The 14,341-nt window shown below is 42.5% G+C and overlaps 1 non-coding gene across 1 annotated transcript; it reads left to right on the top strand.

The window, feature by feature from the left end:
* Positions 1-1,039: 1,039 nt before the first annotated feature.
* TRNAY-GUA (transfer RNA tyrosine (anticodon GUA)) lies at positions 1,040-1,112 on the top strand. Its single transcript has one exon. It is a non-coding gene; the product is annotated as a tRNA-Tyr (tRNA).
* Positions 1,113-14,341: the final 13,229 nt, after the last annotated feature.

Here is a 14,341-nt window from a genome sequence, read left to right as displayed (position 1 = left end):
AATTTTTGGGCTTCCGTGGCGCAATGATTAGCGCGTACAGCTGTTAATCGAAAGGTTGAAGGTTCGAGCCCACCCGGGAGAGGTGTTGTGGGGTCTCAGATGTTGCGTAAAAAGTCAAAACTTTTCCACAATACGTGACAACCGTTTAATTTCTGAGCTTCCGTGGCTCAATGGTTAGCGCGTTCGGCTGTTAACCGATAGGTTGGTGGTTCGAGCCCATCCGGGAGCGGTGTTGTGACGTCTCAGATGTGACGTAAAAAGTCAAGGTTTTTCCACAATACCTGAAGACCATTTAATTTTTGGGCTTCCGTGGCGCGATGGTTAGCGCGTTGGGCTGTTAACCAATAGGTTGGTGGTTCGAGCCCATCCGGGAGCGGTGTTGTGAGGTCTCAGATGTAACGTAAAAAGTCAAGGTTTTTTCCACAACACCTGACGAACATTTAATTTTTGGGCTTCCGTGGCGCAATGATTAGCGCGTTCAGCTGTTAATCGAAAGGCTGAAGGTTCGAGCCCACCCGGGAGAGGTGTTGTGGGGTCTCAGATGTAGCGTAAAAAGTCAAAACTTTTCCACAATACGTGACAACCATTTAATTTCTGAGCTTGCGTGGCTCAATGGTTAGCGCGTTCGGCTGTTAACCAATAGGTTGGTGGTTCGAGCCCATCCGGGAGCGGTGTTGTGGGATCTCAAATGTAACGTAGAAAACCAAAGTTTTTCCACAATACCTGACGACCATTTAGTTTTTGGGCTTCCGTGGCGCAATGGTTAGCGCGTTCGGTTGTTAACCAATAGGTTGGTGGTTCGAGCCCACCCGGGAGGGGTGATGTGGGATCTAAAATGTAACGTAGAAAGCCAATGTTTTTCCACAATACCTGACGACCATTTATTTTTTGGGCTTCCTTGGCGCAATGGTTAGCGCGTTCGGCTGTTAACCGAAAGGTTGGTGGTTCGCGCCCAACCGGGAGAGGTGTTGTAGGGTCTCAGATGTAACGTAATAAGTCAGAACTTATCCACAATACCTGACGACCATTTAATTTTTGGGCTTCCGTGGCGCAATGGTTAGCGCGTTCGGCTGTAAACCAATAGGTTGGTGGTTCGAGCCCATCCGGGAGCGGTGTTGTGAGGTCTCAGATGTGACGTAAAAAGTCAAGGTTTTTCCACAATACCTGACGAACATTTAATTTTTGGGCTTCCTTGGCGCAATGGTTAGCGCGTTCGACTGTTAACCGAAAGGTTGGTGGTTCGAGCCCAACCGGGAGAGGTGTTGTAAGGTCTCAGATGTAACGTAATAAGTCATAACTCAGTGCCGTCTTATCCATTGGGCCCGTTGGGCACTGGCCCAGGGGCCCCTTAAGAACAGGGGCCCCATAATTGTCAAATAATACTCATTTTACATTTCTTGTCAGAAGAAAACCACTAGAAAATATAAACTATTTTCCATCGGTCATTCAGTCTTTTCAATGAAAAATTTGGCCTTCGAACTTGAAAAATGTAAAACTAAAAATCTGAGACCTATAAGATAGTCACCCATTGCCTAGGCTTTTATGTTATCCCTCCTCCCCATGGCCTCACTTCACAACCGCACATCGGCTTATTTATTTAGTTTGAAACCTTCACTTTAAATCAGACTCAGTCTAAACTGTCACTTTGCCCATGCGCAGAGAGAAAACCTGGAATTTTCTCGCTCATTCTCGCTGTTAGGTGGCATGTGGATGTGGGGTACAAGTGTATTTCTTTCCCTGCTGAAAGTAGACAACTCTGTTTAAAATATAATGCCTATTATGAATAAAATTATGGCTGAGATGTTAGACAAACTATAAATAGAGATTATTAGTGATCAAATCAAAAATGAAACATAATACTTTGAGCGGTGCCCAGAAGATAAAACGAGCTGCGCAGGAGAAAGAGAAAGCTGACAAACTTCGCAAGGTAACATCATGAGAAGTGCTGAGCCTGGTAAAATTACTCTTTCAACAATATCACCGAAGCCCTCAACGACTACCACAGTTCCAACCGACATTGCAGTGGAGTCATCACTTGTTCCTACAACTGATCCAGATGAGGATATTCCACCAGTGGAAGTGCCTAAATGTGAAACGAAAACATCTTCCTTCCAGGAAACAGATGTAGGCTATGGGTAATCGGCAATCCTAACACAGTTGAATGCTGGATTTGAAATGGGCCGACATCTTGTCAGAACCATGAAAAGACCTTTCCAAAATACGCCGAGTGTATAAAGAGGATTCCAAGACAAGATATTTGCCAAAAAATGTGTTCAAACGTGAATTACGTAATGGCGATCCAAAAAATGATCGACTTCGATCCAATTCTAAAGGAATTTTCAAGGAAGAAAGTGCACAAATGTTTCTAGCTTTGCGTTCACTATTAAATTTGTAGATTTTCGTTTGAAGGAAATAATAAATATTTTTATTTCTCGATTAATTTGATTTGTATAGGGGATTAGGGGGCCCAATATACTGCACTGCCCAAGGGCCCATATAGCACCAAAGACGGCCCTGTCATAACTTATCCACAATACCTGACAACCATTTAATTTCTGAGCTTCCGTGGCTCAATGGTTAGCGCGTTCGGCTGTTAACCAATAGGTTGGTGGTTCGAGCCCATCCGGAAGCGGTGTTGTGAGGTCTCAGATGTGACGTAAAAAGTCAAGGTTTTTACACAATACCTGACGAGCATTTAATTTTTGGGCTTCCGTGGCGCAACCACCAACCTATTGGTTAACAGCCGAACGCGCTAACCATTGAGCCACGGAAGCCCAAAAATTAAGTGTTCGTCAGGTATTGTGGAAAAACTCTGACATTTTACGTTACATCTGAGACCTCACAACACCGCTCCCGGATGGGCTCAAACCACCAACCTATTGGTTAACAGCCGAACGCGCTAACCTTTGAGCCACGGAAGCTCAGAAATTAAATGGTTGTCAGGTATTGTGGATAAGTTATGACTTTTTACGTTACATCTGAGACCCTACAACACCTCTTCCGGTTGGGCTCGAACCACCAACCTTTCGCTTAACAGCCGAACGCGCTAACCATTGCGCCAAGGAAGCCCAAAAATTTTAAGGGTCGTCAGGTATTGTGGCAAAACTTTGGCTTTCTACGTTACATTTGAGATCCCACACCACCGCTCCCGGGTGGGCTCGAACCACCAACCTATTGGTTAACAGCCGAACGCGCTAACCATTGAGCCACGGAAGCTCAGAAATTAAATGGTTGTCACGTATTGTGGATAAGTTTTGACTTTTTACGTTACATCTGAGACCTCACAACACCGCTCCCGGATGGGCTCGAACCACCAACCTATTGGTTAACAGCCGAACGCGCTAACCATTGCGCCACGGAAGCCCAAAAATTAAATGGTCGTCAGGTGTTGTGGAAAAAACCTTGACTCTTTACGTCACATCTGAGACGTCACAACACCGCTCCCGGATGGCCTCGAACCACACACCTGTTGGTTAACAACCGAACGCGCTAACCTTTGAGCCACGGAAGCTCAGAAATTAAATGGTTGTCAGGTATTGTGGATAAGTTTGACTTTTTACGTTACATCTGAGACCCTACAACACCTCTTCCGGTTGGGCTCGAACCACCAACCTTTCGGTTAACAGCCGAACGCGCTAACCATTGCGCCAAGGAAGCCCAAAAATTTAATGGTCGTCAGGTATTGTGGCAAAACTTTGGCTTTCTACGTTACATTTGAGATCCCACACCACCGCTCCCGGGTGGGCTCGAACCACCAACCTATTGGTTAACAGCCGAACGCGCTAACCATTGCGCCACGGAAGTCCAAAAATTAAATGGTCGTCAGGTATTGTGGAAAAACTTTGGCTTTCTACGTTACGTTTGAGATCCCACAACGCCGCTCCCGGGTGGGCTCGAACCACTAACCTATTGGTTAACAGCTGAACGCGCTAACCATTGCGCCACGGAAGCCCAAAAATTAAATGCTCGTCAGGTATTGTGTAAAAACCTTGACTTTTTACGTCACATCTGAGACCTCACAACACCGCTCCCGGATGGGCTCGAACCACCAACCTATTGGTTAACAGCCGAACGCGCTAACCATTGCGCCACGGAAGCCCAAAAATTAAATGGTCGTCAGGTGTTGTGGAAAAAACCTTGACTCTTTACGTCACATCTGAGACGTCACAACACCGCTCCCGGATGGCCTCGAACCACACACCTGTTGGTTAACAACCGAACGCGCTAACCTTTGAGCCACGGAAGCTCAGAAATTAAATGGTTGTCAGGTATTGTGGATAAGTTTGACTTTTTACGTTACATCTGAGACCCTACAACACCTCTTCCGGTTGGGCTCGAACCACCAACCTTTCGGTTAACAGCCGAACGCGCTAACCATTGCGCCAAGGAAGCCCAAAAATTTAATGGTCGTCAGGTATTGTGGCAAAACTTTGGCTTTCTACGTTACATTTGAGATCCCACACCACCGCTCCCGGGTGGGCTCGAACCACCAACCTATTGGTTAACAGCCGAACGCGCTAACCATTGCGCCACGGAAGTCCAAAAATTAAATGGTCGTCAGGTATTGTGGAAAAACTTTGGCTTTCTACGTTACGTTTGAGATCCCACAACGCCGCTCCCGGGTGGGCTCGAACCACTAACCTATTGGTTAACAGCTGAACGCGCTAACCATTGCGCCACGGAAGCCCAAAAATTAAATGCTCGTCAGGTATTGTGTAAAAACCTTGACTTTTTACGTCACATCTGAGACCTCACAACACCGCTCCCGGATGGGCTCGAACCACCAACCTATTGGTTAACAGCTGAACGCGCTAACCATTGCGCCATGGAAGCCCAAAAATTAAATGCTCGTCAGGTATTGTGTAAAAACCTTCACTTTTTACGTCACATCTGAGACCTCACAACACCGCTCCCGGATGGGCTCGAACCACCAATCTATTGGTTAACAGCCGAACGCGCTAACCATTGAGCCACGGAAGCTCAGATATTAAATGGTTGTCAGGTATTGTGGATAAGTTATGACTAATTAAAGCAAAAAGTATAAAAATAATGGTTTCAGTGAACATTATATAAAAAAGGACTTGGTTTGCCCAAGCCTGAAAAACAAAACGATAAGAGTTTTTTCCAGTTGACTGAAGCGCGGATATTTTATTTTTCTATATAATTTTAAAGACAATCCGTATTTTACTACTCTTTAGAATTTAATTCAATCTCCTGATTTTACTGGTAATGGATTTATTTCCTATAAATTAATTGAAATAAAAAATTACTTACCTCAGATTTTTCAGGATAAAATTTTACGAAAATGGAATTGTTGAAAAATCTGAGATAAGTAATTTTTTTTTTCAATTAATTTATAGGAAATAAATCCATTACCAGTAAAATCAGGAGATTGAATTAAATTCTAAAGAGTAGTAAAATACGGATTGTCTTTAAAATTATATAGAAAAATAAAATATCCGCGCTTCAGTCAACTGGAAAAAACTCTTATCGTTTTGTTTTTCAGGCTTGGGCAAACCAAGTCCTTTTTTATATAATATCTGTTCCTTCAGTCTGCATTTGTATTAATCTATTATAAAACAATTTTTTGCCTGAAATGCGAAATTTTTCACTTCTAGGACGAGGTTAAAAATGGTTCTACACTTCTACATATTCTTATAAGATACGGCTCACAATTCGTTTTAGAACCCGAGCTTAATAGTCAACTTCAAAACCAACATCCTGCCACGATTTTTAAACTATCAAATCCGTATCTTTTACAGTCCACTCTACGATTACAATTATCCATGACATTGCGTTCATTGCCCTTGTACGTTTACAGTGAGTGGCACCGTGGCCAGTTATTTTAATTAAAATACCTAGGCCACAGGTCCAGTTTTAAAAAAATCCTTATTTCCAACACTGATCCATCTATCCTTATGCCTTACTGAAGGCTACAGTGAAATATCCATGAAGCGTAAGCTTCTATTATAAATCCATGGCCTAAGTAAGGCAACTTAAGCCTTGGTCGAAACTAACATCTAAAATATAAATTAAAAAGGTATCTTAAGTATAGAATTTCAACCGAGACACATAATTAAACGAAAAATAGACCCGCCAGAGAAATTTTTAATAAATATAGTGTTATATTTATTGAAATATATCAAGTTAAAGTTTCAAGGCGGTGAAATGGCAAATTAGCGTCGTCTACTGTAGAGTATTGAACAACTAGCGTCGTCTGCTGTAGAATAATCTTTTGAGGTACTTACATTTTTAATTAAATTAACATACTTAGACTTAATTAATTTTGATGAAACTTGAAAAAGGCACACCTTGAATAGTTACTTGTTAATTTGAAAGTATTCCGAAACGTAACTTCGCTTTAGTTTTTAAATGATTCGATGTACAGGAGCACCAAAAACCCCATGTTATTCCTATGGGAAAATCAGCGAAAATCTGTGAATTTTCATTTAACATTACGGGAGGGTGTGGGATCTTATCTAGAAGGGCCTACCGGCCCTCTACAATATGTTATTAAAAATCGAGGTGCATTTTTATTTATTGTTCAATCGAGATGAAATCACTTTTAATGAGTGTTTTATAGGGAATTAAGCTGAATTTGGTCAAAAATTTGTCCAGAAAAAAATGCATTCAAAAGTGTACCGAAAAAATCGCATGTTTTTCTTCTTCAAGATACAAAATCCGTGAGTACGATTTCTTATTGAAAATTGAATTTTAACAGTTTTTTGAATGAATATCGTTACATTGCTTGAATTAAAGCAAAAAGTATAAAAATAATGGTTTCAGTGAATATATTTGAAAATAGTGAAGAAATACTCAAAATATGCTTCTTTGGCCGTGAAACGTCGATTTTGAAAATGTTATTAAAAATCGAGGTACATTTTTAATTATTGTTCAATCGAGATGAAATCACTTTTAATGAGTGTTTTATAGGGAATTAAGCTGAATTCGGTCAAACATTTCTCCAGAAAAAAATGCATTTAAAAATGTACCGAAAAAATCGCATGTTTTTTTTCTTCAAGATACAAAATCCGTGACATCGATTTCTTATTTAAAATTGAATTTTAACAGTTTATTGAATGAATATCGTTACATTTGCTTGAATTAACGCAAAAATTACAAAAATAATGGTTTCAGTGGTTATATTTGAAAATAGAGAACAAATACTCAAAATGTTTTTCTCAGGCCGAGTTACGTCGATTTTGAGAATGTTATTAAAAATCGAGGTACATTTTTATTTATTGTTCAATCGAGATGAAATCACTTTTAATGAGTGTTTTATAGGAAATTAAGCTGAATTCGGTCAAAAATTTCTCCAGAAAAAAATGCATTCAAAAAATTACCGAAAAAATCGCAGGTTTTTCTTCTTCAAGACACAAAATCCGTGAATACGATTTCTTATTGAAAATTGAATTTTAACAGTTTTTTGAATGAATATCGTTACATTGCTTGAATTAAAGCAAAAAGTATAAAAATAATGGTTTCAATGAATATATTTGAAAATAGTGAAGAAATACTCAAAGTATGCTTCTCTGGCCGTGAAACGTCGATTTTGAAAATGTTGTTAAAAATCGAGGTAAATTTTTAATTATTGTTCAATCGAGATGAAATCACTTTCAATGAGTGTTTTATAGGGAATTAAGCTGAATTCGGTCAAACATTTCTCCAAAAAAAATAAATTCAAAAGTGTACCGAAAAAATCGCATGTTTTTCTTCTTCAAGATACAAAATCCGTGACAACGATTTCTTATTGAAAAATTGAATTTTAACAGTTTTTTGATTGAATATCGTTACATTTGCTTGAATTAAAGCAAAAAGTATAAAAATAATGGTTTCAGTGAACATATTTGAAAATAGTGAAGAAATACTCAAAGTATGCTTCTTTGGCCGTGAAACATCGATTTTGAAATTGTTTGAGATCCCACATCACCGCTCCCGGGTGGGCTCAAACCACCAACCTTATGGTTAACAGCCGAACGCGCTAACCATTGAGCCACGGAAGCTCAGAAATTAAATGGTTGTCAGGTATTGTGGATAAGTTATGACTTATTACGTTACATCTGAGACATTACAACACCTCTCCCGGTTGGGCGCGAACCACCAACCTTTCGGTTAACAGCCGAACGCGCTAACCATTGCGCCAAGGAAGCCCAAAAAATAAATGGTCGTCAGGTATTGTGGAAAAACATTGGCTTTCTACGTTACATTTGAGATCCCACATCACCCCTCCCGGGTGGGCTCGAACCACCAACCTATTGGTTAACAACCGAACGCGCTAACCATTGCGCCACGGAAGCCCAAAAACTAAATGGTCGTCAGGTATTGTGGAAAAATTTTGGTTTTCTACGTTACATGTGAGATCCCACAACACCGCTCCCGGGTGGGCTCAAACCACCAACCTATTGGTTAACAGCTGAACGCGCTAACCATTGCGCCACGGAAGCCCAAAAATTAAATGCTCGTCAGGTATTGTGTAAAAACCTTGAATTTTTACGTCACATCTGAGACCTCACAACACCGCTCCCGGATGGGCTCGAACCACCAACCTATTGGTTAACAGCCGAACGCGCTAACCATTGAGCCACGCAAGCTCCCAGCCGAACGCGCTAATCATTGCGCCACGGAAGCACAAAAGTTAAATGCTCGTCAGGTATTGTGTAAAAACCTTGACTTTTTACGTCACATCTGAGACCTCACAACACCGCTCCTGGATGGGCTCGAACCACCAACCTATTGGTTAACAGCCGAACGCGCTAACCATTGCGCCACGGAAGCCCAAAAGTTAAATGCTCGTTAGGTATTGTGTAAAAACCTTGACTTTTTACGTCACATCTGAGACCTCACAACACCGCTCCCGGATGGGCTCGAACCACCAACCTATTGGTTAACAGCCGAACGCGCTAACCATTGCGCCACGGAAGCCCAAAAGTTAAATGCTCGTCAGGTATTATGTAAAAACCTTGACTTTTTACGTCACATCTGAGACCTCACAACACCGCTCCCGGATGGGGTCGAACCACCAACCTATTGATTAACAGCCGAACGCGCTAACTATTGCGCCACGGAAGCCCAAAAATTAAATGGTCGTCAGGTATTGTGGAAAAACTTTGGCTTTCTACGTTACATTTGAGATCACACAACACCGCTCCCGGATGGGCTCGAACCACCAACCTATTGGTTAACAGCCGAACGCGGTAACCATTGATCCACGGAAGCTCAGAAATTAAATGGTTGTCAGGTATTGTGGAAAAACTTTGGCTTTCTACGTTACATTTGAGACCCCACAACACCTTTCCCGGGTGGTCTCGAACCACCAACCTTTCGATTAACAGCTGAACGCGCTAACCATTGCGCCACGGAAGCCCAAAAATTAAATGCTCGTCAGGTATTGTGTAAAAACCTTGACTTTTTACGTCACATCTGAGACCTCACAACACCGCTCCCGGATGGGCTCGAACCACCAACCTATTGGTTAACAGCCGAACGCGCTAACCATTGCGCCACGGAAGCCCAAAAGTTAAATGGTCGTCATTATTTGTGCAAAAACTTTGGCTTTCTACGTTACATTTGAGATCCCACAACACCGCTCCCGGATGGGCTCGAACCACCAACCTATTGGTTAACAGCCGAACGTGCTAACCATTGCGCCACGGAAGCCCAAAAATTAAATGGTCGTCAGGTATTGTGGAAAAACTTTGGCTTTCTACGTTACATTTGAGATCACACAACACCGCTCCCGGGTGGGCTCGAACCACCAACCTATTGGTTAACAGCCGAACGCGCTAACCATTGCGCCACGGAAGCCAAGAAATTAAAAGGTTGTCAGGTATTGTGGAAAAGTTTTGACTTTTCACGCTACGTCTGAGACCCCACAACACCTCTCTCGGGTGGGCTCGAACCACCAACCTTTTGAATAACAGCTGAGCGCGCTAACCATTGCGCCACGGAAGCCCAAAAATTAAATGTTCGTCAGGTATTGTGGAAAAACTCTGACATTTTACGTTACATCTGAGACGTCACAACACCGCTCCAGGGAGGGCTCAAACAACCAGTCTTCTGAATTGCAGCTGAACGCGCTAACCATTGCGCCACGGAAGCCCATAAATTAAATGGTCGTCAGGTATTGTGGAAAAACCTTGACTTTTTACGTTACATCTGAGACCTCACAACACCGCTCCCAGATGGGCTCGAACCACCAACCTTTCAGTCGGTTAACAGCCGAAAACGCTAACCATTGCGCCACGGAAGCCCAAATATTAAATGGTCGTCAGGTATTGTGGAAAAACCTTGACTTCTTACGTCACATCTGAGACCTCACAACACCGCTCCCGGGTGGGCTCGAACCTTCAACCTTTTGTCAGGTACGCCACAAGAAATAATGAAGAGATTCCCTGATGTTTTTGACACGGTAGGAAAACTCCCGGGACAACATCACATGAAACTTCGCCCGGATGCGATCCCAACAAGAACACCAGCCCGCAAAATCCCGATCCAACTGATTCCACGGGTTGAAGCCGAAATACAACGCATGGTCGCTGCTCAGGTCATAGTTCCTGTCACCGAACACACAGAATGGCTTCATCCAATGGTAGTGGTTCCCAAACCAGGCAATGACATCCGCATTTGTTTGGATCCGCGCAATTTGAACAAGGCACTATTAAGAGAACACTATCCCATGCCAACATCCCAACAAATCTTCTCTGAGTTATCTGACGCCCAAGTTTTCACCGCATTGGATGCCAAATCGGCCTTTTGGCAAATCGAACTTACACCAGAGAGCTCTCGAATGTGCACCTTTGCAACGCCATTTGGAAATTTCCGATTCACGCGTCTACCCTACGGGATATCCACTGCTTCTGAATACTGCCAAAGGATAATGAATTCTATATTTGGCGATATACCTCGAACACGAATTGCCACAGACGACTTCCTTATACACGGTTCAAACGAAGCAGAACACAACAAAATCCTATATACAGTATTGGAACGGGCGCAAAGAAAAGGACTGATGTTTAATTCCAAAAAGATCCAACTAGCCGTTACCCGCATCAAATATCTCGGTCATATCATATCTCCCAAGGGCGTCGAAACTGATCCGGAGAAGGTTGGAGCGATCAGAGAACTACCACCACCAGCGGACAAACCGGCACTACTAAGATTTCTGGGCATGGTTAACTTCATGGCAAATTATATTTCTGGATATTCCGAACGAACTGCTCCCCTACGGCCTCTTCTCAAGCAAGACACAGTATTTCGATGGGACGAAACCCACCAAGACGCTTATGACGACTTGAAACAAGCCATCACTTAAGCGCCAGTGTTAACATTTTACAATCCCAAACTACATAACACTGTATCCGTCGACGCTAGTCAACATGGAATTGGTGCCGTACTTCTGCAGCAAGGCAAACCTATTGAATACGCGTCGATGACCTTTACATCCGCACAAACGCGCTACGCTCAAATTGAAAAGGAGCTGCTCGCCATATTATATGCATGCGAACACTTTCATTATTATGTGGCAGCCGCCCCACTAACAGTGCAGACAGACCACAAGCCGCTGCTTGCCATTATCCGGAAGCCGTTCCATCTTCTCTCTCCAAGGCTCCAGCGCCTAACATTGCGGTTGGCGCGGTATGACCCGACATTAATTTATGTTCCTGGTACCAAGCTTTTCATCGCTGACGCCCTCTCGAGAGTACCACAACCCAACTGCACAATGACAACGGACTTTTTGGAAGGTCCCGCTGCAACAATATATACTCTGACCACTCTTTCCGATGACCGACTCCGCAAGTTCCAACACGCAACAAATCAAGATCCTGACCTGCAACAGATTCAAAGCTACGTGGAAAATGGCTGGCCCTTGCATCACAAGTCAATCCGTCTTCCTGGCGTAAGGGCATTCTGGGCACTACAGGAGGAAATACACTCACAGAACGGACTCCTATACAGAGGCGATCGTCTGTTGGTTCCGGCAATATTACAAGGAGACACTATGAAGCAGATACACGCCATACATCAAGGTGTTACAGCTTGTCTCGCAAAAGCCAAAATGAATGTATACTGGCCGACAATGACTGCCGACATTACCAGATTTATAGCAAATTGCCCCGTTTGCAAGGAAAGAGAACGCGCAAACACTGCGATGCCTTTACATCCCTTGACAATTCCACCACATCCATGGCACACGGTCTCGTCTGATCTGTTCAAATTCCGCTCTAAAAACTATATTCTTCTGATTGACCACTTTTCGAAATATGTAGAAGCCCAAGAATTGACAACTACGAATGCTGAAGCTGTCATCAAGTTCCTAACACCAAATTTTGCCCGCCATGGCATTCCAAGACGTTTTCAGTCGGACAATGGACCACCCTACTCCTCATACATGTTTACGAAATTTCTCGAAAAATGGGGCGTGGAACAAATCACATCGAGTCCTTATCACCCGCAAAGTAATGGATTAGCAGAGCGCATGGTCCAAACGCTAAAGAGCTACCTAGCTAAATCGCAACCTGAAGGCAAAGACCTCAATCAAATCTTGCTAGAATACCGGACGACTCCATTGGAAAATCTTCTCACACCTGCAGAAATGCTAATGGGGAGAAAACTTCGTAGTCCCATCACAATGAATGACGCATCACTCAGACCGAATTTTCCGACACAAGAAATCATATCTGGACTACAACACAGAAGGTTCACCATGCAAAGACATGCTGACACAAAACCGCATAGAAATCTACGTCCACTCGAGATAGGGGAGAAAGTCTGGTACTTCGTGGGAACACGTTCTTAGAAACCAGCAATAATACTCCAAAAAGCTACCTCCCCAGATTCCTACATCATAGAAACGGAACAAAATCAAATTTTCCGGCGATCAAGAATTCACCTTCGCCCTCAAATTCAACGAAAACCCGACAATCAAAATAAGCCAGAAATTCCGAGAAGGATTAACGCACAAAGATTTCAAAACAACTCATGTGCTAACCTCCTTGAAGAAGCTTTCAACAAAACCCCTAAAGTGGCTCATTATGCGTACAAACCTGTCGCTGTGACAAAGACGACGTCTCCGAGATCTTCCAGTGCATTGACAGATCACTCCCAGCGATCATCTATCCTACCTAATCTTCCTGATATCCATGAATTAGATGCTAACCACCCTTTAGAATCACACATCGTGAACCCATCAAGACAATCCCTGCAAGAGACGTCAACACGTGATGAAACCGGGCCAAGGATGATCCCACAACAAACTGCTCTAATAAAATCTCGACCACCAACCGTACCACCTTTCCCACAAACAATTGTCAAGACACCCACTTCATCGTATGGACGACCATTGAAAACCCCGGCGTGGTTCTCACCTGCATAGACCGTATAAAAAAAAAAAAAAAAGCTTGTTGTATAATGTAAAAAACTATGTTAGTTAAAAAAATATTTTATCTATTGGCATAAGATAAAACAAGAGTGAAACCGAGTCTTCCTTATCGGTAGATATATTTCAAGGAAGCACTTCTCTTAAGATCAGCTACCATGTAACAACGAGTACTTTTTATCGTGACAAATAAATCTTTTATTATGCACAAACGTTTATTAAGATAATCAAATAGAAAACTACAACAATTATAAAAAAAACTTCGCGGTTTCGAACCTGTGGCCTTCCGGGAGTGAGGCGGATGCGATAACCGCAACACTAAAGATATGTTATTATTTTTAATCGAAAGAACAGGGTCAAGTAATTAAGCAATACGTGAACAAACAGACCCCTCCATAGAAAATGCATTAGACTATACTTTGCAGGCTCGTACCTCTGTTTCTACTGTAGATACGGGGATGTCCTTTGAGTATGTTTTAGTCCAATTTTTCCCCCATCTAACCATACTAAAAACATTGAGCTACGACAAACAGGGGCCGAGTAATTAAGCTAAACGAAAACAAACAACCCGTCCATAGGAATGCATTAGACTATACTTTGCAGGCCCATAACTCTGTGTCTACTAGAGATACGGGGATGTCCTTAGGATATGTTATAGTCCAAATTGTCCCCCATCTAACCATACTAAAAACATTGAGCTACGACAAACAGGGGCCGAGATATTAAGCAAAATGTTCGTCAACTTTGGTATCGTCTCACTTATTTTTATTATGTTACTTATGATTTTTGCACTAAACTTTGGAGGCTCATAACTCTTGTTCTACAAGAGATACTGGGATCTCGTTTGGATATGTTATAGTACTCTTTGCTCCCCATACAAGGATACTTTAAACTTGAGGCTACCGCAATATCGTCGTCAACTTACTTTTTGTCTCACTTATTGTTAGAAGGTTACTTTTGATTTTT

Source organism: Phalangium opilio, unplaced genomic scaffold (assembly GCF_054372755.1).
Source record: "Phalangium opilio isolate 3A_F unplaced genomic scaffold, DU_Popi_V2 ptg000101l_1, whole genome shotgun sequence".
In the NCBI taxonomy this organism is placed as follows: domain Eukaryota; kingdom Metazoa; phylum Arthropoda; class Arachnida; order Opiliones; family Phalangiidae; genus Phalangium; species Phalangium opilio.
Note: the sequence above shows the minus strand (reverse complement) of the source record. Positions and strands in the feature narration are given on the sequence as shown.